The 27049-nt window shown below is 41.9% G+C and overlaps 1 pseudogene across 1 annotated transcript; it reads right to left on the bottom strand.

Moving 5' to 3' along the window:
- Positions 1-23335: 23335 nt before the first annotated feature.
- LOC110741460 lies at positions 23336-26788 on the bottom strand (annotated as a pseudogene). The gene has a single exon (XR_002517687.2). The product of XR_002517687.2 is annotated as a serine/Arginine-related protein 53 pseudogene (transcript).
- Between the last annotated feature and the right edge of the window lie 261 nt (positions 26789-27049).

The raw sequence follows: 27049 nt of genomic DNA, 5'->3' as shown, positions 1-27049 counted from the left end.
TCACTAAATATTCTTCTTCCCCCCACCCTCCCGCCCCCCAGGCATTAAAAAATGTAAAAAAACCTATTTCTAGCTTATAGGCTACATAAAAGAGTGGGGGGCTGTAGTTTGCTGCCTTCTGCTCTAAACTGTTGATGATTATGACTAATGAATTATTACGAATCGTTTTAGTGCTGTCACTAACTGTAAGCAGATGCCCGCACGGCTAGATGACTTAGAGAAAGCGCCCCAGTGCTGAGGACGTTTCCTCTCAACAAAGCCAGACAAGTGGAAAAATAGAAATTTTGATTACAAATCTATTTTCTTCAGTTCCAATGATCTCTGTTTGAGGCTAGCTCCTGTTTGATTTCTGATCAATAGTCTGGGATGGGCCATCTTACATGAACTTCCTGATGATCAGAAGATCTCTTTTTCTCTTCTGTATTTCTCATATTGAAACTACTGGCTGGGCGCAGTGGCTCATCCCTGCAATCCCAGCACTTTGGGAGGCCGAGGCAGGTGGATCACCTGAGGTTGGGAGTTCGAGACCAGCCTGACCAACATGGAGAAATCCCATCTCTACTAAAAATACAAAATTAGCCAGGCGTGGTGGCACATGCCTGTAATCTCAGTTACTAGGGAGGCTGAGGCAGGAGAATTGCTTGAACTTGGGAGGCAGAGGCTGCAGTGAGCTGAGATTGTGCCATTGCACTCCAGCCTGGGCAGCAACAGCAAAACTCCATCCTAAAACAAACAAACAAACAAACAAAAAACACACAAAAAAACTGCCTCCCGCACCCCCGCCCCCGCAATTTTGTAAAATCAATTAAGAAAAAAGAAAATAAAATCCAACTAGGCTTGAAACAGCCATCGTGAGGCCAGCTTGCCCTTTGGCCTGCTTCTGGGTTGCCGCTCTGTGGATAAAGTCTGAGTGCTTCTTTAGATTCTGCTCAGCGACAGACACCAGCTGGTGTGGAGGACCCAGGAGGAAGCTGGCTCAGGAAGAAATGCAATTTCCACATCCTGATGATTTCATACCCTCACCCCGACCAATTGGCCATCCAAATTTCCTAGCCCCTCACTCTCCACAAATACCCTTAGAAACCCCTGCCCAGAACCTCTCAATGAAATGGATTTGAGGCTTGAGAACTACCCCCCGTTTCCTCACTGAGCACTTATGATGACAAAAGTGTTTCTCTACTGCAGCCCCTCCATGGGTGTGTTCGTCTGCTGCACAGCGGGCATATGACCTGGGCATCATCTCACACTCTGACCCGTGAGGCAGCCACTGTACAGACTCGCCTCCTAGGCTCCTCTGGAGCCCCATTTCTCTGCCGTCTGATTGCCTCTGGCCTGGCCCAGGTCTCTGTCAGCTCCAGCCTGCACATGGCCTGTGTGCAGCTGGTCTCCTGGCTGCCTGTCTTCTCTGCTTTGTATCTACCTGCCCTTCACTCAACTCCAAAGGGAGCATCTGACCAGGACTCCTCCAGGTGTAAGACCCCGCCCTGACTTCCCTGTGGGTTGCGGGTGTCCATTTCCTCTTCCTCGAATATACACCTTGTCATTAGGTGACTGTGTAACTAATTCATAGGCAAAAGAATGTGAATTCTTTTTTTTTTTTTTTTTTTGAGACAGAGTCTCACTCTGTCACCAAGGCTGGAGTGCAGTAGCGCAATCTCGGCTCACTGCAACCTCTGCCTCCTAGGTTCAAGCAATTCTCTGCCTCAGCCTCCCCAGTAGCTGAGATTACAGGTGCCTGCCAGCACGTCCAGCTAATTTTATTTTTTTTGTATTTTTAGTAGAGATGGGGTTTCACCGTCTTGGCCAGGCTAGTCTTGAACTCCTGACCTTGTGATCCACCCACCTCAGCCTCCCAAAGTGCTGGGATTGCAGGCGTGAGCCACTGCGCCCGGTCGAGAGTGTGAATGCTTAATCCTCTTGTGCCTCAACTTCTTCTACTGTAAAATGGGGCCAATTATGGGAGGATTGCCTGAGAGCATTACCAGGTACACTAAAGATGCGTGAGAAATATTAGTTCCCTTCTCCTGTTTCTCCTTTTTAGTCTCATCCCTGAGGCCAAGAGTGAAGTTGAAGAAGACACTTAATTCTCTGTGACACATTCTTGAATAATGAAAAGCAAATATTGAAGTCTTTTATTCTCTAGCCTTGACAGCCTTGGTCTTTTTGGCCACATTGAGACGTCCTGGCTCCAGGTTCCCGTGCTTGAGGGCAGCTCTCTACCAAGGGTGTGCCTGATGCAGCACCCACTGAAGACCCAGCATCTGCAGCTGAAGGTAGCACCTTGAATGCAGTTTGGGCAGAGCCTTGTCTAGTGGGATTATTTTTCCCTTAACGCAACTGAATTTTTTAATAAAACACTCAGCATTACCCCTTAAGGAATGAGAGAGCTGTAGTTTCTCAGTTTGGTTATATATATATACACATTTTTTTCCTCTGGTTGCACAGGCTGGAGTGCAGTGGCGTGATGTCGGCTCACTGTAGCCTCCACCTCCCCGGCTCAGGTGATTTTCTCACCTCAGCCTCCCAAGTAGCTGGGACAACAGTCACAAACCATCATACCAGGCTAATTTTTTGTATTTTTAGTGAAGACAGGGTTTAGCCATGTTGCCCAGGCTGGTCTCGAACCCCTGAGCTCAAGTGATCGGCCTGTCTCGGCCTCCCAAAGTGCTGAGATTACAGGCATGAACCACCACGCTCGGCCCTCAGTTTGGCATATTTTAAGAGAAGGAAATGGGTAATGAAATCATTTTGAAAGAAAAGTGCTGGAAGAACTGTTTTGTACAAAATGTTAAAAATTTAATGAGAAAAGGAAGCTTTGTAGACAAATAGAGGGCTAGGAAGTGGCAGGAACTCTGGTCATTACTTGAGCAAGCTCTTTGCTCCTGTGTTGTGACTGACACCACAGCTTATCTTGAGAGAACTATGAGATGACTATGCTCATGACATGTGTTCATTCATGCCAAGTATCGTGTGATATTGCTACTAGCATCTTGAAATGAATTAAACTATAATTTCGATAATTTTCAATAAAATATATGACAACTTTATCAAAGGGAATGGGGGTCTTCATGTTACAATAAATGTTTCCTTTTTTATTTGTAATTCTGAAGGAGATGTTTGTCTTCAAATTTGACCCCCAGGAGACAGGCAGCTGGTGCAGCACAGTGTCTCCCACTCTCCCGTGCCTGCTGAGGAGACGGCGAAGTCCAGATGCGGGGTGGTGAAGTAAGCTGTCAGCTGTGATAGCTTTGGAGCTGTTAACCACTGCACCAAAGCTAACCCTTCCCTCTGAAAGATTTTCATCCTGGACCCACGAACCTGTCCCTTCCTTGCAGAAGTCTGACTGTCCCAGCTTGCTCCTCTGTGGACATCAACTCCTTTCCCAGCGTGGACATCAACTCCTTGCCCAGCCTGTTGCTCTCACCACACCTACATCAAGACTGGCCTGCTGCATATCTTCCCATCAGCTAGAAAATCACCACCGTGAGATCTAAGCTGAGTCCTCTTTTCACAAAAAGCGGCTTCCACATCACGAGAGTTGTACAGCGTGGTCACAGGTCAAGATGCTGAAGAACAGGGATCAAAATCCCCAGTGAGATGCCAACTTTTAGATAGCCTGGCCCAGCCCAAAATGTCTGGCAGAACTTTCATGTTATATAACTTTGGGTCAAAAAAGAAATTTTGTGGCCAAACTTAAACTACATTTTTTTTTCTTGTTGAAAGTACTGAGACTTTCTGCCAGGCATGTTGGCTCACCCCTGTAATCCCAGCACTTTGGGAGGCCGAGGTGAGCAGATCACGAAGTCAGGAGTTCGAGACCAGCCTAGTCAGCATAGTGAAACCCCATGTCTACTAAAAATACAAAAAATTAGCTGGGCATGGTGGCACGCTGTAGTCTCAGCAACTCGGGGGGCCGAGGCAGGACAATTGCTTGAACCCGGGAGGCGGAGCTTGCAGTGAGCCAAGATCGTGCCACTGCACTCCAGCCTGGGCAACAGAGTGAGACTCCGTCTCAAAAAAAAAAAAAAAAAGGAAGTGCTGAGACTTTCCAGAAATGTTTATTGTTTGATAGAGAAAAAGTTTATATAAAGATGAGACAAAAACATCCAAGGAATTTTCTCTTTGGAGAAAATGTTTTCCAGTGGAAAACGACATGCAGAGAAGGCCTTTGGTATGTTGCTGGTGGACTGATCCCAGACTCCCCAGTCCATTTTCAACAAGCATCGGTGTTGAAGCTTTGACTAACTGTGATGTCGGGGAGGATGCCTGCTGGCCAGGGAGCTTTCCCCCAGACATTGCCAACTTAGTGAGGTCTCTACTTCTGCCTAGTGTCCAGTTATTGTCCATAGACCCATAGCTATGCACTCAAGTTAACCAAACTCTCAAGAGACCCCAAACACAATTTTTTTTTTTTTTTTTTTTGAGATGGAGTCTTGCTCTGTCACCCAGGCTGGAATGCCATGGCACGATCTTGACTCACTACAACCTCCATCTCCTGAGTTCAAGCAATTCTCCTGTCTCCGCCTCCTGAGTAGCTGGGACTACAGGCACACGCCACCATGTCTGGATAATTTTTGTATTTTTAGTTGAGATGGGGTTTCACCATGTTGGTCAGGCTGGTCTCGAACTCCTGACCTCAGGTGATCCACCTACGTTGGCCTCCCAAAGTGCTGAGATTACAGGCATGAGCCACCATGCCTGGCCCTGATTTTTTAAATTCGGAGTGAATAAAGGACTAGAAGCAGCACAGTTCTGCTCTGTTGCACATTCTCTGCCCTCAATATGGGAAGTCCGTTATTCTTAGGAGGCTGTGCTGGGGTGGAGGAGAGGGGCGCATCAGACACATTAAAGGCACCTTCCCAGATGGCGGCCTCAGGAAGCTTCTATGAATTGGTAGCTGAGAGCTGTGTCCTACTGTGGCTGATGCGTCCGTCACTCCCATATGTGGACCTCAAGTTGGCCAGAACAGCTTCACTGCGCACGTGGCTGAAACACTGAAAACTCCATGCTGCAACTTGTAGGCTCTTTTGTCTAAAGTACTCCCAGGCCATTTCCCTTTCATTGGTGTCAATCGTTCTGCCAAGATGCAACATGTGTGTTGTGACTTCAGCTCCTGAGTGACAATCCTATTTTAGGCCTAACCATTGTTTCCCCTACACATGATTTACACCCCTTGATCCTACCTGGATATTCCTAAATCCAGTGTCTATATAGTTAGAGATGATATTTCAGGGTAGTTCAAACTTCACTTTATGAGGAAGGCCTTGTGTTTAGCTTGCACGGACACCTTTCCTTGCTCAGTGCCCGGCAGCATGGATGTTACTTAGCTGCGTCTTTACTTTTCGTGGTTTGGAAGTTAGGGCATGTCAGACAATTTATTAATTTGTTTTTTATATACGGCTGCTTTTGCTTCAGCATTGGTTTATTGCGGGTGGCATAATATTAGCAGTTTACAAATAAATCCTAGAAAGGAATGTGTGTATTCAGGCGGGGCTAAAGTAGGAAGGAGACGACAGAGGGACGGGGGCGGGGAAAGAAACAGAAAAACCCAGCATAGAAATCCTGGCTTCTACTGGCCCATTAACAAGTTTATTTATATGAAGTGGGTCAGGTGCAATTAAAGACATTTTCATTCCAACCCTCAGCAGAGTCGGTGCCTATTCCAAGTGGAGCTTATATTCTGGGGGCAGGTGCAGTGAGAATGGTGCTGCGTCTGCTCTCTGGAGTTTTCACACATCTGGGATCCCCACTAGAGTGTCCCTCCTGATATCTCCCACCTGCCGATCAAGCCTACAATTATTTTGTTGTTCTGAGAAATAATTTTAACACCAGTTCTTGATCTCCTATCATCTAGGTAGAAATAGAGGTATTATCATTATTCTTCTGTCTAGTCATGCTTTTGAGGTCACAAATTTAATATCATTGCATGTAGTTAATCTTCACATCATCCCACGTGGAAGTTGTCTCTCAGTGACTTTTATAAGAAACACACTTGCTTTCAATCTGCACCAGCAGGGTGATCTTACTTTTGTCTCGCTCTGCCGCCCAGGCTGGAGTGCCGTGGCCGGATCTCAGCTCACTGCAAGCTCCGCCTCCAGGGATTACGTCATTCTCCTGCCTCAGCCTCCCGAGTAGCTGGGACTACAGGCGCCCGCCACCTCGCCCGGCTAGTTTTTTGTATTTTTTAGTAGAGACGGGGTTTCACCGTGTTAGCCAGGATGGTCTCCATCTCCTGACCTCGTGATCCGCCCGTCTCGGCCTCCCAAAGTGCTGGGATTACAGGCTTGAGCCACCGCGCCCGGCCAATCTTACTTTCTAATATGCTTGCGTGTTTGTTTGTTTGTTTGTTTTTCAGACAGAGTCTTGCTCTGTCACCCAGGCTGGAGTGCAGTGGCACAATCTCGGCTCCTTGCAACCTCCGCCTCCCGGGTTCAAGCAGTTCTCACGCCTCAGCCTCCCTTGTAGCTGAAATTACAGGTATGCACCACCCCACCCAGCTAATTTTTTGTATTCTTAGTAGAGTTGCCCAGGCTGATCTCAAACTCCTGAGCTCATGCAATCCACCCACCTCAGCCTTCCAAAGTGCTAGGATTACAGGCATGAGCCACTGCGCCCCGCCTGCTTGCATATTTTTATTTCGCATGTGCCTCCTATGGGTGGTCAAGTACTGAACTTTTTTTTTTTTTTAATACTGGCAATGACTTTTATTTATTTATTTTTTTTGAGTCAGAAGTTCTGCCTATTTGCATTTGCTGATATCAGGGACCCTCTTCTATCCCACTGTAGCTCTATCCCCATGATTGATAGGTCATTTACTGCCCGCCACATGGCTTCCCTTTGCATTTTGTGAGTGGGTCACAGGGCGCTCACTGACTTGCTGGTAACTTGCTTCAAGGATTCAAGGTTTAAAAAAAAATGCAAAAAGCCATGCCACATTTTTCAAGGAACGGCATGGGAGATGTTACTGTCAACCTGCATCCCTCTACTTGATTAGAGCAGTCTCCATCTGGAGGAAAAGCCCCTCTGGGACTGGTGGTGCCCATTGTTTGCTTTACACGTGGCTCTGAGAAAGGGAAGGGCCCCACCCTGGGCCCAGGTTTCCTCAGGACACCCAGTGTGGCATGGGTAGGACGGATTTGGGGACTGAGGAAAGAAAGAAAAGAAACCAAAATGCATCTTCTTTGCCAAATCACTCTCTCCTTGGCTCATCCCCTACCTTGTCTTTGGATCATCGGCGGCATGACATTGAAACAGAATCTAAAATGAAGTTACACGTAAGCTGCAAGCCCGCCTGGAGGGCAGTGTCACGTGTGGACAGAAAGAGGATGTTTCTACCTTCATCCTCCACCTCAATCCCTGCCCACAACGACGCAGGTGTGTCCAGAGTGCCTGGTTTCCAAGGTCAGCAGAGAAGTAGCATGTCTTGCTCCCATTTTTGGCTGACAATTTTTTTTTTAGATGGATTTTGACAAGAGCAACTCCCTGTGTGTGGGAAGGCAGGATTCCTCTTAACCAAGGCTGTTCAAAGCACAGGTGAATGCAATGGTTATACATTTCAAGTAAGTACCTTTCAAAAACAATGATGCTTCAAAAGAATTAATTTTATAATTTTTGTTTCTACTAAATTGATTGACTGCTATTTTGGTGTCATATGAATTTATTGAACATCATTGAGCAAAAATTAACATCCTTTTGTCGGTATCAGTTAAATACCAATGTCTAAGAGAAAATCTTGAGACCAGTACATTAAACTCTGATAACGGTTGGATATTTTGATATTTTTGCAACATTCTTTTAAAAAATGAAGTGTCACTGGGTGTGGTGGGTCATACTTGTAATACCTGCACTTTGGGAGGCTGAGGCGGGCGGATCACGAGGTCAGGAGTTCGAGACCAGCCTGACCAACATGGCAAAACCTTGTCTCTACTAAAAATACAAAAATTAGCCAGGTGTGGCATGTGCCTGTAATCCCAGCTACTCAGGAGGCTAAGGCAGGAGAATCTCTTGAACCTGGGAGGTGGAGGTTGCAGTGAGCCGAGGTCGTGCCCCTGCACTGCAGCCTGGGCGACAGAGCAAGAATCTGTCTCAACAACAACAACAACAACAAAAATGAAGTGTCAGAAGCCTCATTATAATTGAGGTTCCCTAGAACATAGTTTTTGAGGAGATTTGAACACCAGGATCTTTGAGGCACCCTCATGGGAATCATCCTGTGAAGGAATGTGAGTAGCAAGAGGGAAGGGGCAGAGTTGGGCTGTGATGTGGGTGCAACAGCAGCCTCAGTGGACCACGTGGAGTTCTGAGCTGGGATGGTTTTTCTGAGCTGCCCCCCATGAAAGGAACATGACTTGAGTGAGGCAGCGTCTTTCTGCTGAGGGCAGTTCCGGAGGAGAGAGCCATCAGCAGCCGATACTCCCAGCAGCCAGGAAATGAGGGCCTTCGCCCTGAGAGGAGATCCACCACAGCAGTAATTAAGTCATTTATTTTCTATTCTTCTGGGAATGTGGATATGAGAAAAAAAAAAAAGGCAAGACTGAAAGCCCCACCAGACAGAATGAAAGCAGTAGGGCCCAAGGCACAATCCAGTGGGTTCTGTGGATGCCTGTCTCCCCAGTGAGGACTGGAGAAGGGTCTCTTGCAACTGTCCCACCCCATAAACAGAATTCTTCTGTGTTATATCTCATACTCTCTGCTTTCACCTAGCAGATACTTTTCTATATTTTTAAAAATAAAGTTGTCATTACTTCACTCATTAAACCTCTGTTATGTGTCAAGCACTGTTTTAAACGCTGGGGATCCAGTAGCAAACAAAACAAAAATTCTTGTCTTCCTGAGGCTCTAGAGATTTATTTCAAGGAATTGATTCACGCAATTGTGAGGACTGACTAGTCCAAAGTCTGTAGGGTAGGTAAGTTTGAAATTGTGGGGCAGACTAGGAGGCTGGAAACTCAAGCAGGAGTTGATGCTACAGAATTTATTCCCTGTTCTATATTTTTTAAATGACAGTTTTATTTGTGGTCTTGCTGAGTACAGAATAAGAAACTAGTATTTTAACAATTTACTAAAACTTGGTTCTGATGTGCTCTTGAAGTGACTTGAGTGCATATTTTTTTTCTCTAGGAAAGACACATTTGGTATATCGAATTAAATCTCCCCAAAATAGTCTCTGGAAAAGAAAATGCAAGTGAAAATGTGTTGGTGATCCGGAACTTCAGCAGGTGGATACTGCTACAGTCCTACTCAAAGGTGGGTATTTGGCAGGTACCTAATTACTTTTTTTTTTTTTTTTGAGATGAAGTTTCGCTCTTGTTGCCCAGGCTGGAGTACAGTGGCACAATCTCGGCTCACTGCAACCTCCACCTCCTGGGTTCAGTGATTCTCCTGCCTCAGCCTCCTGAGTAGCTGGGATTACAGGCACCCGCCACCACACCCAGCTAATTTTTTGTATTTTTCGTAAAGACGGGATTTCACCATGTTGGCCAGGCTTGTCTCGAACTCCTGACCTTAGGTGATCCACCCTCCTCGACCTCCCAAAGTTCTGGGATTACAGGCATGAGCCACTGTGCCTGGCTCTTAATTACCTTTTTAATGTTTCCTAGGGGTTATTTTGAAGAAAAAAATTTTTATTAATAATATAACAGAATTAGTTTAATAAGTGAATTGTTATTAACATCTGTCTTCTCTTTTTACATAAACAAGAACACATATTGATCTTTCAAAACCTTTAATGTGATGAATAAGATCTATAAAATAACATAATTCAATCAATGCATTTAATACCTCCCCTAACAATAACCATTTGTATTTCTTTGCACATAAGGAATACTTTTAATCCGGAAGTATCAAAATATTCAAGTCAGTTGCTCAACAAAAGAATATTTCATAAGAAACTATAGGGAAGGGAAAACTACTCTTTTTCCTCTGCTCATCTTAGGTTCATTGAATGGGGTCCTGTAAATTAGACTGATAAAAGACAGATTAGCAAGAGGAAAACGAAGTTTGCTTATTAACATATGCACCTTGTATTCACATGGGAGCACTCAGAGATGAGTAACTCGAAGGAGTGGTTCCATCGTGGGTTTATGTGGCATCTTCACAAAGAACAATACATTTGCAGAGAGGTCATAAGACAAAGGAAAAAAGCCTTTGAGTTTCTAGGGGTGGCCAATCATGAGCAGGCAAATCTACAGGAAAGCTAATGGACAATAAGTGCTAGTTAGCGGGGTTTGTTTGTCTAGGCTCTTTCTGGGTGCCATCTCATCTCCAGTGATAAGGCTGTTATTGCCTTCTTAACACAGGAACGGGGAGGGGCACCTTTTCAAGGGGAATTTGTATTTTACTTTTCAGACAGAGGGCGGGAGGGCAAAGGGCTCATCCTGTGTCTGCTTTTTCTCAACTGCTTTTAGTGCAAAATAAATCCTATGCTACAGTGGCATGTTTTGGAGCATCATACTATGAACCCCCATACTCTGAACCCCTGCAAAAGTCTACATTTTTTACTTTCTGCTAATGCTTATAGCTGAAGTGGTGTCAGCAATTAAACTCTTTGATCTAAGTATGCAATCTCCATCGACTTACCAGATGACTTTTTAGAAGCTGATTTCTGAGCTGGGCGCAGTGGTTCACACCTGTAATCCCAGCACCTTGGGAGGCTGAGGCAGGCAGATCACCTGAGGTCAGGAGTTCGAGACCAGCCTGGCCAACATAGCGAAACCCTGTCTCTATTAAAAATACAAAAATTAGCTGGGCTGAGTGGCACATGCCCGTAATCCCAGCTACTCAGGAGGCTGAGGCAAGAGAATCACTTGAACCCAGGAGGCAGAGGTTGCAGTGAGCCGAGATTGTGCCATTGCATTCCAGCCTGGGCAACAGAGTACAGCTCCATCTCAAAAAAAAAAAAAAAAAAGAAGAAGAAGAAATTGATGTCTGTTATCCGAGACAGCATGAATCCAAACTCAGTGATTTTTTTGGAAAAGCCAGAATCCATTTGTAATAGATTCTCAATTTTTACATGTTGGCAATTATTTGTAAAAAGCACAGTGCATGACAAAGAAAACTAAGTGAGGTTCCAATATGCAGTGTTCCCTTAACCTCTTCTCACTGCAGCTGAAGTGGGACAGAAAGATGAGCGACTGCTGCCCAGAAGCCTCACCTATCCATTCAGTCCCAGGAAGCTTAGAGGAAGGGCCCCTGACCATGGCTTATCTGGGAAGCTGATGACATAGCTGGAGATTCCGGTTATCCTTCTGGCCAGCCTCATAACAGGATAGATTTTCTTCATATAATTTTAGGAACTTCATGTAATTTTAGGTCATCAGCTTAAACCTGAGCTTCATGAAAGCTTTCCAAAGTGGTTCATAAAATACCTATAAAAATATAAAGTACGTAAAGCACCATGGTGCTGCTCAGATAATCTGCATCCTGGATACACTCAGATGCTGGTTGGGGCAGGCAGTTCCACAGACAGCACAGCACTGACAGCTGCATGCATCCTTCCATCTTCCATCTCCCTCCTCTTTCCTCATATTTCCACGTGCATGGAGTCTCTCTCTCTTGCCCAGGCTGGAGTACAATGGCATAATCTCGGCTCACTGCAACCTCTGTCTCCCAGGTTCAAGTGATTCTCCTGCCTCAGCCTCTGAAGTAGCTGGAGTAACAGGCACGCACTACCACACCCTGCTAATTTTTGTATTTTTAGCAGAGATGGGGTTTTACCATGTTGGCCAGGGTGGTCTTGAACTCCTGACCTCAGGTGATCTGCCCGCCTCAGCCTCCCAAATTGCTGGGATTACAGGCATGAGCCACTGCGCCCAGCCCAATTTTTAAAAATTTTTTTTTATAGAAACAGGGTCTCACTTTGTTGCCCAGGCTGGTCTTGAACTCCTAGGCTCAAGTAATCCTCTTACCTCAGCTTCCCAAAGTGTTAAGATTACAGGCGTGAGCCACCACACCTGGCCTCATAATACACAGTTTTTGAGATTTATCAGTGCTGTTGTACGTATCGGTAGTTGAGAATTTTTATTGCTCAGTGGTATTTTATTGTATCAACATACTATAGTCAGTTTATCCATTTTAGTAGATATTTGGGTAGGTAGATATTTGGGTTGTTTCTGACACTGGTGTTTTTCAGTGCATAGTATGGAAAAAACTGATGTAGAGGAATTTTACAGAAACGCACACATGCACACACAGAAATCACAGTAGTTTTGTTTTTTTTTTTTTAGACAGAGTCTTGCTGTGTCGCCCAGGCTGGAGTGCAGTGGCGCGATCTCGGCTCACTGCAAGCTTCGCTCCCTGGGTTCACGCCATTCTCCTGCCTCAGCCTCCCAAGTAGCTGGGACTACAGGCGCCCGCTCCACGCCCGGCTAATTTTTTGTATTTTTAGTAGAGTTGGGGTTTCACCGTGTTAGCCAGGATGGTCTTGATTTCCTGACCTCATGATGTACCTGCCTCGGCCTCCCAAAGTGCTGGGATTACAGGCGTGAACCACCATGCCTGGCCTGAAACTGCAGTAGTTTGTAACATGGTTCCCAATGGAAGCTGATGAGAAGGATGCTTTTTTCAGTATTCTCCATACAAATATACAATAAGAGAGATCTGCAGTCATCTTTGTAGTGATCTATAACCCAGGGAGATGTTTTATGTGGAAGAGTAGATGGGTTTTTTTTGGTTTTTTTTTTTTTTGGACAGAGTCTGTCACCCAGGCTGGAGTGCAATGGCATGGTCTCGGCTCACTGCAACCTCTGCCTCCAGGGTTCAAGCGATTCTCCTGCCTCAGCCTCCCAAGTAGCTGGAATTACAGGCACGCACCACTACGCCTGGCTAACTTTTGTATTTTTAGTAAAGACGGGGTTTCACCATGTTAGCCAGGCTGGTCTTGAACTCCTGACTTCAGGTAATCCACCCGCATCAGCCTCCCAAAGTGCTAGGATTACGGGCATGAGCCACCGTGCCCAGCCAAGAGTAGATATTTTTTATGTCAAAATCTCAAGGTGTACAGTTTATTTATCCAATTCATTTATTCCTTTTCTCTGAAGAAAACTGAAGATTTTTTTCACAAAGGCTCTTAAAAATATGCAAATGGTTTACATAAAAACATACACCATATAGGGTAGTAAATTTTGAAAATATAAAATCAAAAGCAAAGCAAAAGGATAAAGCAAATGTGCCAACAGTAAAAGGAAACATAATTACTTAACTGAGCTGAAAGTTTGACTTGGCTCTTTCTGGTAAGGAATTTAAACCAGAGACATTGTAAGTCACACAACTCTTACTACCAATGACAAAAACATTTTATTTCCTTCAGAAGAGATAAAGTCACCATAATACATTTCTAAAATTTATATGAAGAGACAACCATTCATTCCAGCAAATACATTTTAAAAATTCAACTGGCCATCTGAGAAATTGGTTGGCTTCTTATAACTAAATCACACAACTGTCCTATCAATTAGTATGCACTGCTGTCTTTGTATCCTGGTGGGGACATCTGACTTCAGGCTCAGGAGTGTCTCATAGAAGGAGATCTGAGAGGGGACTGGGGCCGTTGTATGCCAGGGCATATATGGAACCAGTAAACTGTGGTGTAAAATTTCACAATGAAAACTCTGTTCTTCTATGGCCCAAAAAGAAACTGAATTTTAAGATAGTACACAAAGGTTAAGAATGAGAGTGTAGTGAGGCTTCAAAACTGTGTGGATTTTAAATTCTTATAGTTCTTTGAGAATTTTAGCTAGAACACTGTTGCTTTCTTCCAGATCACAAGGTGTTTTGTTTTGTTTTGTTTTGTTTTGTTTTTCGCTAATCCCATGGCAGATTAAAGACAAGGTTTCTACATGTGTGAGTGCAGCAAAAAGATCTGAGGAAAATCATAAGGATCATTTTCTTCCTCAAAGAACTAGGAAAAAAAAAACCCAACTAAACCCAAGGTTAGCAAAAGGAAGGAAATAATTAAGTTTAGACCAGAAATAAATAAAATAGAGAATAGACACTTTGGGAGGCCAAGGTGGATGGATCACCTGGGGCCAGGAGTTTGAGACCAGCCTGGCCAACGTGAAACCCCGTCTCTACTATAAATACAAAAATTAGCTAGGTGTGGTGGCGGGAGCCTATAATCCCAGCTACTCAGGAGGCTGAGGCAGGAGAATTGCTTGAACCCAGGAGGGGGAGGTTGCAGTGAGCTGAGAGCGCACCATTGTGCTCCAGCCTGGGCAACAAGAGCAAAACTCCGTCTCAAAAAAAAAAAAAAGAAAGACAAGAAAAGAAAATAGAAGTGGGCATGATGGCACACAGCTGTGGTCTCAGCTACTTGGAAGGCTGAGGTGGGAGGATTGCTTGAGCCCCAGAGTTAAGGCCAGCCTGGGCAACATAGCAAGAGCCTATCTGTAAAATAAATAAACAGGCTGGATGCAGTGGCTCACACCTGTAATCCCAGCACTTTGGGAGGCCGAAGTGGATGGGTCACCTGAGCTCAGGGGTTTGAGACCAGCCTGGCCAACATGGCAAAACCTTGACTCTACTAAAAATATAAAAATTAGCTGAGTGTGGCGGCAGGTACCTGTAATCCCAGCTACTCGGGAAGCTGAGGTGGGAGAATCGCTTGATCCCGGGAGGCGGAGATTGCAGTGAGCCGAGGTTGTGCCATTGCACTCCAGCCTGGGCAACAAGAGCCAAATTCCACCTCAATAAAAAATAAAATGAGATAAATAAGCAATATATAAATAATATATAGAAGAGAAAATAAAAAAAATCAATAAAATTACAATTGGGTTTTTGAAAAGATCATCAAAATTGACAAATCCTTAGACTAAGAAAAAAAGAGAAAAGGCTTAAATAATTAAAATCAGACATGAAAGAGGAGACATTACCACTAATGCCACAGAAATAAAAGCAATTATGAGAGGCTACTATGAATAACTATAAACCAACACATTGGGTAATCTTGGTAGCTTACAAACACACAGTCTACCAAGTCTGCATCATAAAGAAATAGAAAATCTAAAGAGAGCTAAAACTAGTAAGGAGATTGAATCAATAATCAAAAACCTCCCAACAAAGAAAAGCCCAGGACCAGATGACTTCACTGGAGAATTCTACCAAATATTTAAGGAATAATTAATACTAATCCTCCTAAAACTCTTTCAAAAAATTAAAGAGGAGGCAGGGAACACTCCCACACTCATTTTATGAGTGTAGCACTACCCTTATACCAAAGCCAAAGGTACTACAAGAAAACTGCAGACCAGTATCTTTAATGAATATCGATGCAAAAATCATCAACAAAATACCAGCAAACTGAATTCAACAGTACATTAAAAGGTTTACACATCATGACCAAGTGGGATTTATTCCTAGAATGCAATGTTGGTTCGAAATGCAAAAGTAAATCGACATCCAACACCAGACTCTTGTTCTTGTCCCCAAACCTGCTTTCCACCAGGATTCTCAGTCTCAGAAAATGGCACCGCCATTCACACTACTGCTCAGGCCAAAACTCTGCATCATCGTTAACATCTGTGTTTGTTTCACACCCAATATTTAACCTGCTCGCAAATCCTTTCAGCATTCTCTTCACATATATCCAAAACCCAGAATCTCTTCCCTTTGCCTCCATTGCTAGCCCTCAGGATGGCATCACTGTCTATTTTTCTGCTCTTGGCTATTTGCATAACAGACAGTGCAATTCTTTCAAAATCTGAATGTGATGATGATACTCTTCTGCTCAAAACTGCCCAGTAGCTTCCCATCACACTTAGAAAAATTTGGGGTCCCCACTGTGGCCAATATAGTGTTCCATGACCTGGTCATGGCTTCCACTTCAGCCCTCATCACCAGCGCCTCACTCCCTCGCTCTTCTCTCGAGCACCACCTCCTCCCACAGCCTGGAAGATGCCCCAGGTGCTTCTGCTTCAGGACCTTTGTATTTGCTGTTCCCTCTGCTGAATGATCCTTCTCCTAGATCTCCGCATTTGCTGATCCTAGGCCTGAAAATTTTCTCCCAAATATCTACATGGCTCAATGCCTACACTACATTCAGAAATAGCTAGCAGAAAGGTCTTTCATGACCACCCTGTATAAAACAGCACTCCACAAGTCTCTTGGCATTTTATTCTGTTCAATTTTTCTTTGATATCATCCCCTGATGTTACTTATTGCACCTATTGTTTTATTTATTTATTTATTTATTTATTTATTTATTTTTGAGATGGAGTTTCACTCTGTCTCTGGCTGGAGTGCAATGGCGCTATCTTGGCTCACTGCAACCTTCGCCTCCCGGGTTCAAGTGATTCTCCTGCCTCAGCCTCCCGAGTAGCTGGGATTACAGGAATGAGTCACCATGCCCGGCTAATTTTTGTATTTTTAATAGAGACAGGGTTTAGCCATGTTGTCCAGGCTGGTCTTGAACCCCCGACCTCAGGTGATCCACCCACCTCAGCCTCCCAAAGTGTTGGGATTATAGGCATGAACCACTGCACCCAGCCTGATGTACCTATTATTAAGTGAGACTTTAGGGTACAGAAAATACAACATTTTGCCTGTGTCAATATATTTCTGTAGTGTCTGTGAAAAAAAAGTGCCTGATGCTTAGTATATGCCGAACCAATATTTACTTTAATGAGAGGATGGCTTTCTCTTTCCCATCTTTTACCACACTGGGTGTGGACTAAGCAAACGGGAAAAATGCAGTAGTCAGAGGCAGCAGCAGATGGCACTGTAAAGAAAGGTGAGCATTAAATTTTGGACAAAATTGAGGAGTCTGTAGGAACCACGTGTGAAAAGCAAGTGATGCTTGCTGTAACATGCAGTCTACCAAGTCTGCATCATAAAGAAATAGAAAATCTATTGCTATTGCTGCAAGACATCAGCATTCCCCTAGTCAGTCTCTCACCCTTAAACTGCAGGAAATCCTGGTGTGAAAGGTTAGTGTCAGTGACCAGGAAAGCCAAGCTGCTCAATTTCCCATAACCACATCAAAGCAGGGGCAGGGTTAATAACATCAGCCTTTCTTATCTTGATGCTCTATAAGGAAATAGCCAACACATTTTAGTAAGAGTTGCCTTGAAAAGATCTTGCCCTGTGAATGTGGAAATGGGAAATGGAGTGAGAGGATGGTGCAGGCATTTTGGCAGCATAGGTACCTTCGAGTCCTTAAAAATGAAGGTGTTGACATCTTGATTCACTTTTGAAAACTTTTTATGATTAGTCTCCTTTGGGGATAAGTGAAAAGAGTGTGTTTTTGGGATAAGACTCTTTTCCTTTGTAAAGTCATTGTTTTAGAGTATTAAAAAACAAAACAAAACACAATTCTGTGTGTTTTTCCAGATGGGAAACGATGGGATGGGGAGCGATGCACAGATACTTTATTTTTTAAAAGCCTCCCCTCGCATGCGACACTTCTTGGGAAGCCACTGCATGGTTTTCTCCAAAAAAAAGTGAATGTGGAAAGCAACAAAAAGAAATACACTGGAGATAGGAAAAAAGGATTTAGAAAGAGTCAAATCCTCATTTTCATACTAAACCACAGTAAATGATATCTGAGATAGAATAATCAAGAAATAGCAATGTAAGTGTGTTATTTAGCAATATGGAGACTAAGACCAAGAGAACCAGCTAAGAGCTAAAATTACGACTTTGCTGGGGTGGCCAGGTGTCCAGGCTCATCAGGACTGTCAGTCCCACACTCTGGAAAAATCCTCAGTCCTAGGACATAAGACATCTCAATTTTTCATGATGGGTGAGGAAAGTTGAGAGAAAAGTACAAAACCCATAGGGCATCCTAAAAAATAGGGGCCGAGTACAGCATAGATCCCCTGCAACCATGGCCACTGCCCACTGATGTTGGCACCCACAAGTTGGGGTTCCCTGCAATGGGGCATTGAGTGATGAGTGAGTGAGGTGACTGATGTGACTTAAGTGTGCAGCAGTTCAGGGAAGTATTAAGAAAAATGAAACAGAAAGAGTAAAAATATCCCACTGTCTCATGGTACAGAAAAAAGTTATCATTGTTGTTTTCAACTAAATATAGGTAATCTCTCTTTGGTTAGTCCTATTGTACTTTCTCCTTGTTAAAACATTCACATGTATCTTGAGAATACACAATTACATGACCTACAAAATTTATTAAATTTAATAAAGAGTTAAAATAAGTTGATATGTCAGAGAATAAAAAATTATGAAAATATTGTTATATTTCCCTCACACATATTTTTTTGTTTAATCAGCCCTACTACTAATTGCCACTGTCAACTAGCTATTGTTTTTGGTTAAATAATAAATTCATCATTTCATTTTGTTTAAATGATAGCATTTATGTAACAGAAAAGTAAATAATATATAGTAATATATCATTTCAAATAAACACCCATTTATCTCATCTTACATAACATAAAGTTTAAGTAACCTGGGTTGGTGCTCTAATAATCTTGTTGCCCTCATCTGGGGAGGGAACAGAGGGACAGGAGAAATGGGAGATAACTTCTGTTTTCCTTTTCTAGTATGTATATAAATTATTTTGTTTAAACTTAAAAATTTTAAGTGTACCATGGTTTAAGAAGGAATATCTCTAGAACCGTTGTCACTAAAAGTACTGTATACTTCAAAATATCAAAAATGCAGACAAAGTGAATTAAAATGAATTTGTTGAAAGACTAAGATGAAGGTAGTAGTTAAAGCCAGAAAATAAAAACAGAGTCTGCTGAAATAAGGGGAGGAAAGGATTAGTAAACATAAGAACAGAAATCAGAGAAAGATAAACCAACAAACCAAGCAGACAAACCAAACTGAAAGATGATTCTTTAAAATGACTGATTAACTCATGAGAAAAGTCTGACTACATGAAAATTAATTAGCTGATAAATTAAAATTGATATATTTGACTTAATCAAACTTTAAAAATTGAGTACTACAGAAGACACTCTAGACAAACCAAATATAGGAGACATATTGAGAGGTGAAGCCAGCTGGACTTCCTAGGTCGAGTGGGGACTTAGAGGACTTTTCCACAGTTAGCTAGAGGTTTGTAAAACGCACCAATCAGTGCTCTGTACCCAGCTAGAGGTTTGTAAAATGGACCAATCAGCACCCTGTAAAATGGACCAATCAGCAGGACATGGGTGGAGACAAATAAAGGAATAAAAGCTGGCGCCCCCAGCTGGCAGCTGCAACCGGCTTCCATGCTGTAGACTGTTTGTTCTTTCGTTCTTCACAATAAATTTTGCTGCTGCTCACTCTTTGGGTCAGTGCCACCTTTAAGAATTGTAACACTCACCACGAAGGTCCGCAGCTTCATACTTGAAGTCAGTGAGATCACGAACCCACCGAAAGGAACCAACTTGGGACACAGTACCAGGAAATAGATTTGCAACATCAACACAATAAGCAAAAGCTTGGTATAAAAAGATCTATCCCAGCACTTTGGGAGGCCGAGACGGGCGGATCACGAGGTCAGGAGATCGAGACCATCCTGGCTAACACGGTGAAACCCCGTCTCTACTAAAATATACAAAAAAACTAGCCGGGCGAGGTGGCGGGCGCCTGTAGTCCCAGCTACTCGGGAGGCTGAGGCAGGAGAATGGCGTGAACCCGGGAGGCGGAGCTTGCAGTGAGCTGAGATCCGGCCACTGCACTCCAGCCTGGGCGGCAGAGCGAGACTCCGTCTCAAAAAAAAAAAAAAAAAAAAAAAAAAAAGATCTGAAGAATTCTTACACATCAGTTGGACAAAAGCAGTCCAACAGACAGGCATTTTAATCTTAAGAAAACTCATGGCTCAATAATTGAATAGACACTAAACTTCACTAATAATTGGAGAAATACAAAATGAAACAAAAGGAGATCCATTCAAACTCATAAGACTAGCAAAGTATTTTAAAGGAATTTAGTATATCAAATGATGACTGAAATATGAAAAAGCAGAAATTCTCATTTTGCTAGTGGAAGAACCACTCGAAAGAGTAGTTTGGCAACATATGGAAGAGTTAGAAATGTCCTTTCCTTGTGACCAAGAAAACACTAGAAAAAAAACTTGCACATATATACCAAAAGATGTGCACAAAAATGTGTTCATAGCAGCAGTACTATTCGTAAGAGGGAAAAACCCCAGGGACATCCAAAAATGTCTCAAAGAAGAAACAGAGGAATAAATTATAGTCATATAGTAGAATATTATAGTAAATAAGAGAAATGATCTAGAAACATATGTATCAACATGCATACACTTTACAAAAATAAAACGGATAAAAGTGTTTCAAAATGAAACATAAGGTGTGATACCATTTATGTAAATTTTAAAGTAAATTTTTAATTGAAATAATGGTGTAAATACTAAACCATGCAAAATAATATTTTGCAAACAAAATAAGGTTAAAAATATATCAAATTCAGAGTAGTGGCAGCTTCTGGGGATTGATGTAGGGAAATTAAGCTTAGAAAATTAAAAATAGAGATTTCAACGTTCTCTCCAGTGTTTTTATGTTCTTTTATAAATGTGTCCGAAATAAAATGTCTAGATTTGTTTTTTTGTGTAATAAGTACAGAAGTGTTTATGACATTATTCTCTGTATCTTTATTCTCTGTATCTCTCTATAATTTTTAATTTCTCAAATATACACACACATATATATAGAGAGAGAGAATATGAAATACTATGAGATCCCTTAAAATGGCAGAGACTATTGGACACTAAGTAAGCGTTTTATTAGGACGCGCTTTCTCTCTGGGGTGAAAAGGTGAGTTAATTTATCGCAAATCAAACAACATTAAATAACTAGCCTTCAAGAGCTGAGAAAAAGAATATGTGCTGATACTGAGTATATTGCGTTGGGTTCCTCACAAAAACAAGAGCTGAGCCAAAGGAGTGCAGGTAATTCCAGAGAACAGAAATGGAGGACTGCAACAGGAAAGGATGGGAAGGTAATACAGAGTGAATTCTCAAATGACTCATTGTTGCGGGCAGCTAGTACCTCTATCTGTGGAACCCTGGTGTTTCCATCAGCTCTTGTTTCCCAATGACCTGTAAGATGGTAACACCCTCACGTTCCATCGGTGCCAGAGCATTGTCCTCAAGCCTTAGAGCAGGAGGCGGGTCTACACCCTGCAGTGGAGGCCAAGTACAGTGTACAGCTGGGTCGTGCCTGCCTGGGGATCGCTGCTGGAGACGTGTGCTGAGAAGATGAGAGGGGTGGGGCACTATGAATTAGACATCTAATCCAGGAGAGCATTTTCATTTGCCCAATGTGATAACCAACCTGAATTGAAAGAGTAAGGATATGTTACACATTAGGAAACGCTCCCAAGCTTAGCAGATGGGAGGTACTGACAAGAATTAGTAATGAAGAAAGGTCCAGGCACGGTGACTTATGCTTGTAATCCCAGCATTTTGGGAGGCTGAGGCGGGAGGATCACTTGAGGTCAGGAGTTCAAGACCAGCCTGGCCAACATGGTGAAACCCCGTCTCTACTAAAATACAAAAATTAGCTGGGTGTGGTGGTGGGTGCCTATAATTCCACCTACTCAGGAGGTTGAGGCAGGAGAATTGCTTGAACCTGGGGGGCAGAGGTTGCAGTGAGCAGAGATCGCCCCACTGCACTCCAGCCTGGGTAACAGAGTAAGACTCTGTCTCAAAAATGAAGGAAGGAAGGGAGGGAGGGAGGGAGGGTGGGTGACTTCCCTGCAGACTTCTCTGACAGTGCTCAAGAAAGATCTTTCTGCAATGATAGGGCCTGGATGGAAGAAGACTGCCTAGACACTCTTGACATACCAAAGTTCTGAGGGTTTGGTTCTAACTGTTCCAACTATGTATTTCCTCTTTCTTCCCTCCCTCCCTCCCTCCCTCCCCCCTTTCCTTCCTTCTTTCCTTCCTCCCTCCCTCCCTCCTTCCTTCCTTCCTTCCATCCCCACACAGCTCTTCAGTCCTTTTACATCAGTTTTCTTTTGTCTGCTAAGTTGTATTCTGAATTCTACTCAATTTAAACTCAAATTCATAATAGAAAGTAGAGCAAGACCTAGATATCTGTTCTTAATAAATCATTTGAGGTAGGGAAGGCAGATATTGAATTTGATTTATTCACCAATAAGTGATACTGAAAAAAATCATTGGTGGAAAATCAGTTTTTCTTATTTTCAGCAGGGAGATTACTTTAATGTGAAATTCATTCCTTTTATAATTATAAACCATTTGATTTAGACCAATTATTGATCAAAATTAGACATTTTAAATATCTCTGATGTAGTTTTTAGTCCTATATAATTTCATGATATTTTCCAGGTTCTAAACTTTCTCATTTCAAATAATTTGGGTACATTTTGGAAATTCCCATGTAATATGTCACACATGAATTTTATTTATGAATATAACGTTTAAATATCATAATAATCTAGAGAAACAAGTGAGGATAAAGAATGACAAGAAAAAGCAAAAACAAATCTGTGGTCATAAAAGTATAAATATTCACATTCATTTTTATTTTATTAAAAACATTTTAATATAAATTTATGGGTACAAGTGTAATATTGTTATATGAATCCATTACATACTGGTGAAGTCAGGAATTTTAAAGTATCCATCACCCAAATAATGTACATTGTATCCATTGGGTAACTTCTCGTCATTCCCCTCCCCACCTTCTCACCCTTCCGAGTCTCCATTGTCAATTATTCTGCACTCTATGCCCATGTGTACAGTTCATTTAGCTCCCACTTGTAAGTGAGAACATGTGATATTTGTCTTCCTATGTTTGTCTTGTTTCACTTTGGATAATGACCCCCAGTTCCATCCATGTTACTGCAAAAGACATGATTTCATTCTTTTTTATGGCTGAGTAGTATTCAAGTGTGTATAATACCACCTTTTCTTTATGCAATCAGCCATTGATGGAATCTTAGGTTGATTCCATATCTTTGCTATTGTGAATAGTGCTGTGATAAACATATGAGTTCGTGGGGGTTTTTTTGTTTTTTGTTTTTGTTTTCTTTTTGAGACATAGTCTTGCTCTGTGGCCCAGGCTGGAGAGCAGTGGCACGATGTCTGCTCACTGCAAGCTCTGTCTCCCAGGTTCACGCCATTCTCCTGCCTCAGCCTCCCAAGTAGCTGGGACTACAGGGGCCCACCACCACGCCCGGCTAATTTTTTTGTATATTTTAGTAGAGATGGGGTTTCACTGTGTTAGCCAGGATGGTCTCAATCTCCTGACCTTGTGATCTACCTGCCTCGGCCTCCCAAAATGCTGGGATTACAGGCATGAGCCACCGCACCCGGCCATGTTATCTTTTTAATATAATTATTTCTTTATTTTTGGGTAGATACCCAGTAGTGGGATTGTTGGATCATATGGTAGTTTTTTTTTTTTTTAGTTCTTTAGGAAATCTCTGTTCTGTTTTCCACAGAGGTTGTACTAATTTACAGTTGCGCTAACTGTATAAGGGTTCTCTTTCTCTACATCTTGCCAACATCTGGGTTTTTTGTCTTTTTAATATTTAATATTTAATATTCTGACTGGCGTTAGATGGTATCTCATTGTGGTTTTAATTTGCATTTGTCTGATGATTAGTGATGTTGAACTTTTTTTTCAAATGCCCGTGGGCAATTTGTGTGACTTATTTGAAAACTGACTATTCATATCCTTCTTCCACTTTTTAATGAGATTCTTTACAGGTATTTTTGTAGAGTTGTTTGAATTTCTTGTAAATTCTGGATATTAGTCCACTGTCAGTTGTATTCAAACTCATTTTAAAATATATATTCTGCATGGCAAAATAAAGTCAAACAACATAACCCCAAACACACACATCTGCTGACTTTCCTAAGTCAGTCAATACTAGGGAATTGGCTGAAGCAGGACAGAAGATACATACACCTATGCCTTTGGCATCCAGATAGACAACCTAGGTCCATTAGGCATTAATAGGGAACTCTGGAAACTGCAGTTTACTGCAGAGCACGTGCCACACCCAGATAATCTTTTTTAAAAAATCTATAATTAGCTTTATTAACTGTAACATTTTCACAAATTCTTAAATTTTATGTTTTAATTTTCATAATATTACAGTTTAAAACATACAGCTTAAAAACAAGCATATTAAATCAAATCAACAAATATTCAAGCCTACATGAAAGAAGAATGAAATGAGATTACCTTTTTATATAATCAGCTGAATTCTTTTTACGGGCAAAAAGTTAATATTGGTATTTAAAAACCTAAATGTCGAATGTTTCTGCTGGCCATCCAATCCAACCATATGTATATTACTTAGGCCACAGGATTGCCCATTAGTCTTTCTTGTCAGAGAGCAATTAGCCTCTGAATCATTTTCGCTCAGCACCAGCTTTCTCTATAAATAAATTTGGATAGGCCAGGGAATTGTCATCTTGGTACTTGATAGAAGTAGGGATGCTGCTCAGTTGTATTTCGTTTTTCAGTACTGGGTAGATCAACACCTGCTAATGCTGGTCCTGATGTTGAAGTTGCATGTTTTGCCTCACTAGGTTCCACTAACTTTTTGACTTCTTAATTGATCTGAATGTCTGCTGAACAAAGGAATCACTTTCAACAGCTTCCATTTCTTTTACTTTTTTCACTTGTTCTACCAGGGTGGCTTGGTCTTCCTCCTTTCTTCTCTTTGCTTCTTCCTCATTTCTTTCTTTGGCTTTCAATGCATCATCAGCTTTTGCAGCAGCTTCAAGAACCAGCTGTAGTCTGGCTTTGGCCTGTTCAGCTGGTGGCAGATGTTTTAATCCAGCTTTGATGTTTCCAGATTCCCAATGTTTAATGTTATGTAATCCTTGTCCTTCCCTTATCTTTCCCCTTTTCTCTTTATCTCTGCCTTTACGTCGTTCTTTATCCCGAGAACAGCTATGCATTCTTCTGTGGCTGGACCTTTCACTGCTCTGACTGTGAGAACATGGACAAGGCCTTCTTATTCTGCTTTTTGACCTAGACCTCTTAACTCCGTAGGATTTCCCTCGACCCCTTGAACGACTTCAAGTTAGTTTCCTTCTAGAGCCATGAGATCCACTGCTTGATTGATGCCTGAGTCTTCTATCATAAGAATGTGAACGAGGCTGAAGATCTCTGGACCAAGATTTTGACTTTGATCTTGATTTCCTTCTTTCTTTCTTTCAGCTGTATATTCTACTATCTGAAGAACTCCTCATTGAGGACCGTCTACAGTTCTTTTTTTTTTTCTCTCTCTCTCTCGGTTCTGCTTTCTTCTACAGTATTTGATGACTAGCGTCCCATTTCTATAAGCTAGGTCCAGACCTTTGAGCTCACACCTTCCTTTGATACGCAAGCGCCGCAGATCCTGAGAGGTTTCTTCGGATCAGGGTGCCGCTGGCATCCACTGAACTTGCTTCAGTTTAAGCTCAGCGCCTTCCTGAGAATCATTTCATTTTATCTTTCATTTTGTAGTGAGAAGAGGCTTCAGCATGAATAGGGACATGCAAGGTGTATAAAATAGAATGGAGTTGTGAATTAGGTAATATGAGGGAGAAAATTATAAAAAATATAAAGCATTTTAAAGACAAATGTGTGTTACACAAAACTAGGTACCTGCTGGTCTCAGAAGCTTTAAGTGGTTTATAATCGAGTCAACAATAAGTGGCAGATCAATTGAAAATATGTTTGCATGAAGTTCTTAGTTCAGAGGTAAAGCTAGGATGCTACGCACAGCAACATTGGAAGGGAAAGAGCTTTTGAAATCCAAGTCTGGGCATTTGCTCTAATCAGAGGTCAACATCATCTCTGCCCTGCTAACCCACTCCCCTGCCAGGTGTCCTATCTCCCAGACCACACGTTAGCAGATATAATATCTATCATTCTGGCTTCTCATCATTCTCTTTCCGGAAAAATCCTGACGTGATTTTATCTGCAAGATGGAGAGAAAAGGAGAGAGCATCACATGTCTTATATTAATCACAAAAACTAGATGGGTTTTATTTCAGGTGCTAATTCTTTTGAGAACACAAGGGAACCTTTGATCTTAATCTATTTGATGTGGTTTTAAGTAAAGGAGCATCTTATGTTTACTTTGAAGGTGTTTTTTACTTCGGGCTTGATCAAACATTACATTTGGTTCCAGAGAAAAACTCATTGGGAACGCAGCATGTAGTATAGAATTAGACATCCCTAGGCTTGAAGCCCATCTCAGCCATGAACTACCTTCATGACCTTCAGCTAGTTACTTTTCCTCACTCAGCTTCAGTTTCTTCATTTATAAAGCAAGTGCCTCAACATCCCTTTTTGATTTTCTTAATCTTGTCTACATGTCTACAAGTAGCCCTTTTATTACTGATTTTTAACTAGTGCTGGCCATTGAAATGACCTGAGAAGCCCATGTCTCACTCTCAGACGAGGGGAATTTTGGTTCTAATGGCAGTCATGGTTGAGAGTCCACTGTGTTAAAGTCTCTTCATTTGAAGCATCTGATGTGAATTCTATTTTCTGCTTAAACCCAGACATAGATGTTAAGTTTTAAAATTACATCTTACATTCATTCCCACCACATATTCATTGAGTGCTTACCATGTACAGACTCTGTGATAGACTATGGAAATACATTCAAAGAAATTCCCTGTTTTTAAGAACTTTATCTAGTGTTTAGAAAATGCATTTAAAACTTATAATTAAAATACTATAGACCTTGGCTTAAAGGATGCACCTTGTTGTCTGTAATCATATTTGTAGTTATATATTGCTTTGAAAATACACTGTAGACATTAAGAAAAAAAAGGAAATAAAAAGTACATGAATCGTGAAGGAGAAAATAAAATTGTCTTTGTTCACAGATGACATGATTGTCCATGTAGAAAATCCCAAAGAACTGGCAAAACAAACAAATCTAGAACTAATTAGTTCTAGATTATAGCAAGGTTGCAGGATACAAGCTTAATATATGAAAGTGAATTCCTTTCCTATATACCAGCCATGAACAATTGGAATTTGAAATCAAAATACAGCACCATTAATATTATTACCAAAAGAGAGAGAGGGAGAAATATGTATTATGCTAACAAAAGAAGTAAAAAAGGTATGTGAGAAAAACTACAAATCTCTGA

The sequence above is a fragment of the Papio anubis genome, chromosome 13 (genome assembly GCF_008728515.1).
Source record: "Papio anubis isolate 15944 chromosome 13, Panubis1.0, whole genome shotgun sequence".
Lineage (NCBI taxonomy): Eukaryota > Metazoa > Chordata > Mammalia > Primates > Cercopithecidae > Papio > Papio anubis.
This window is presented reverse-complemented; position numbering and strand designations above follow the sequence as displayed.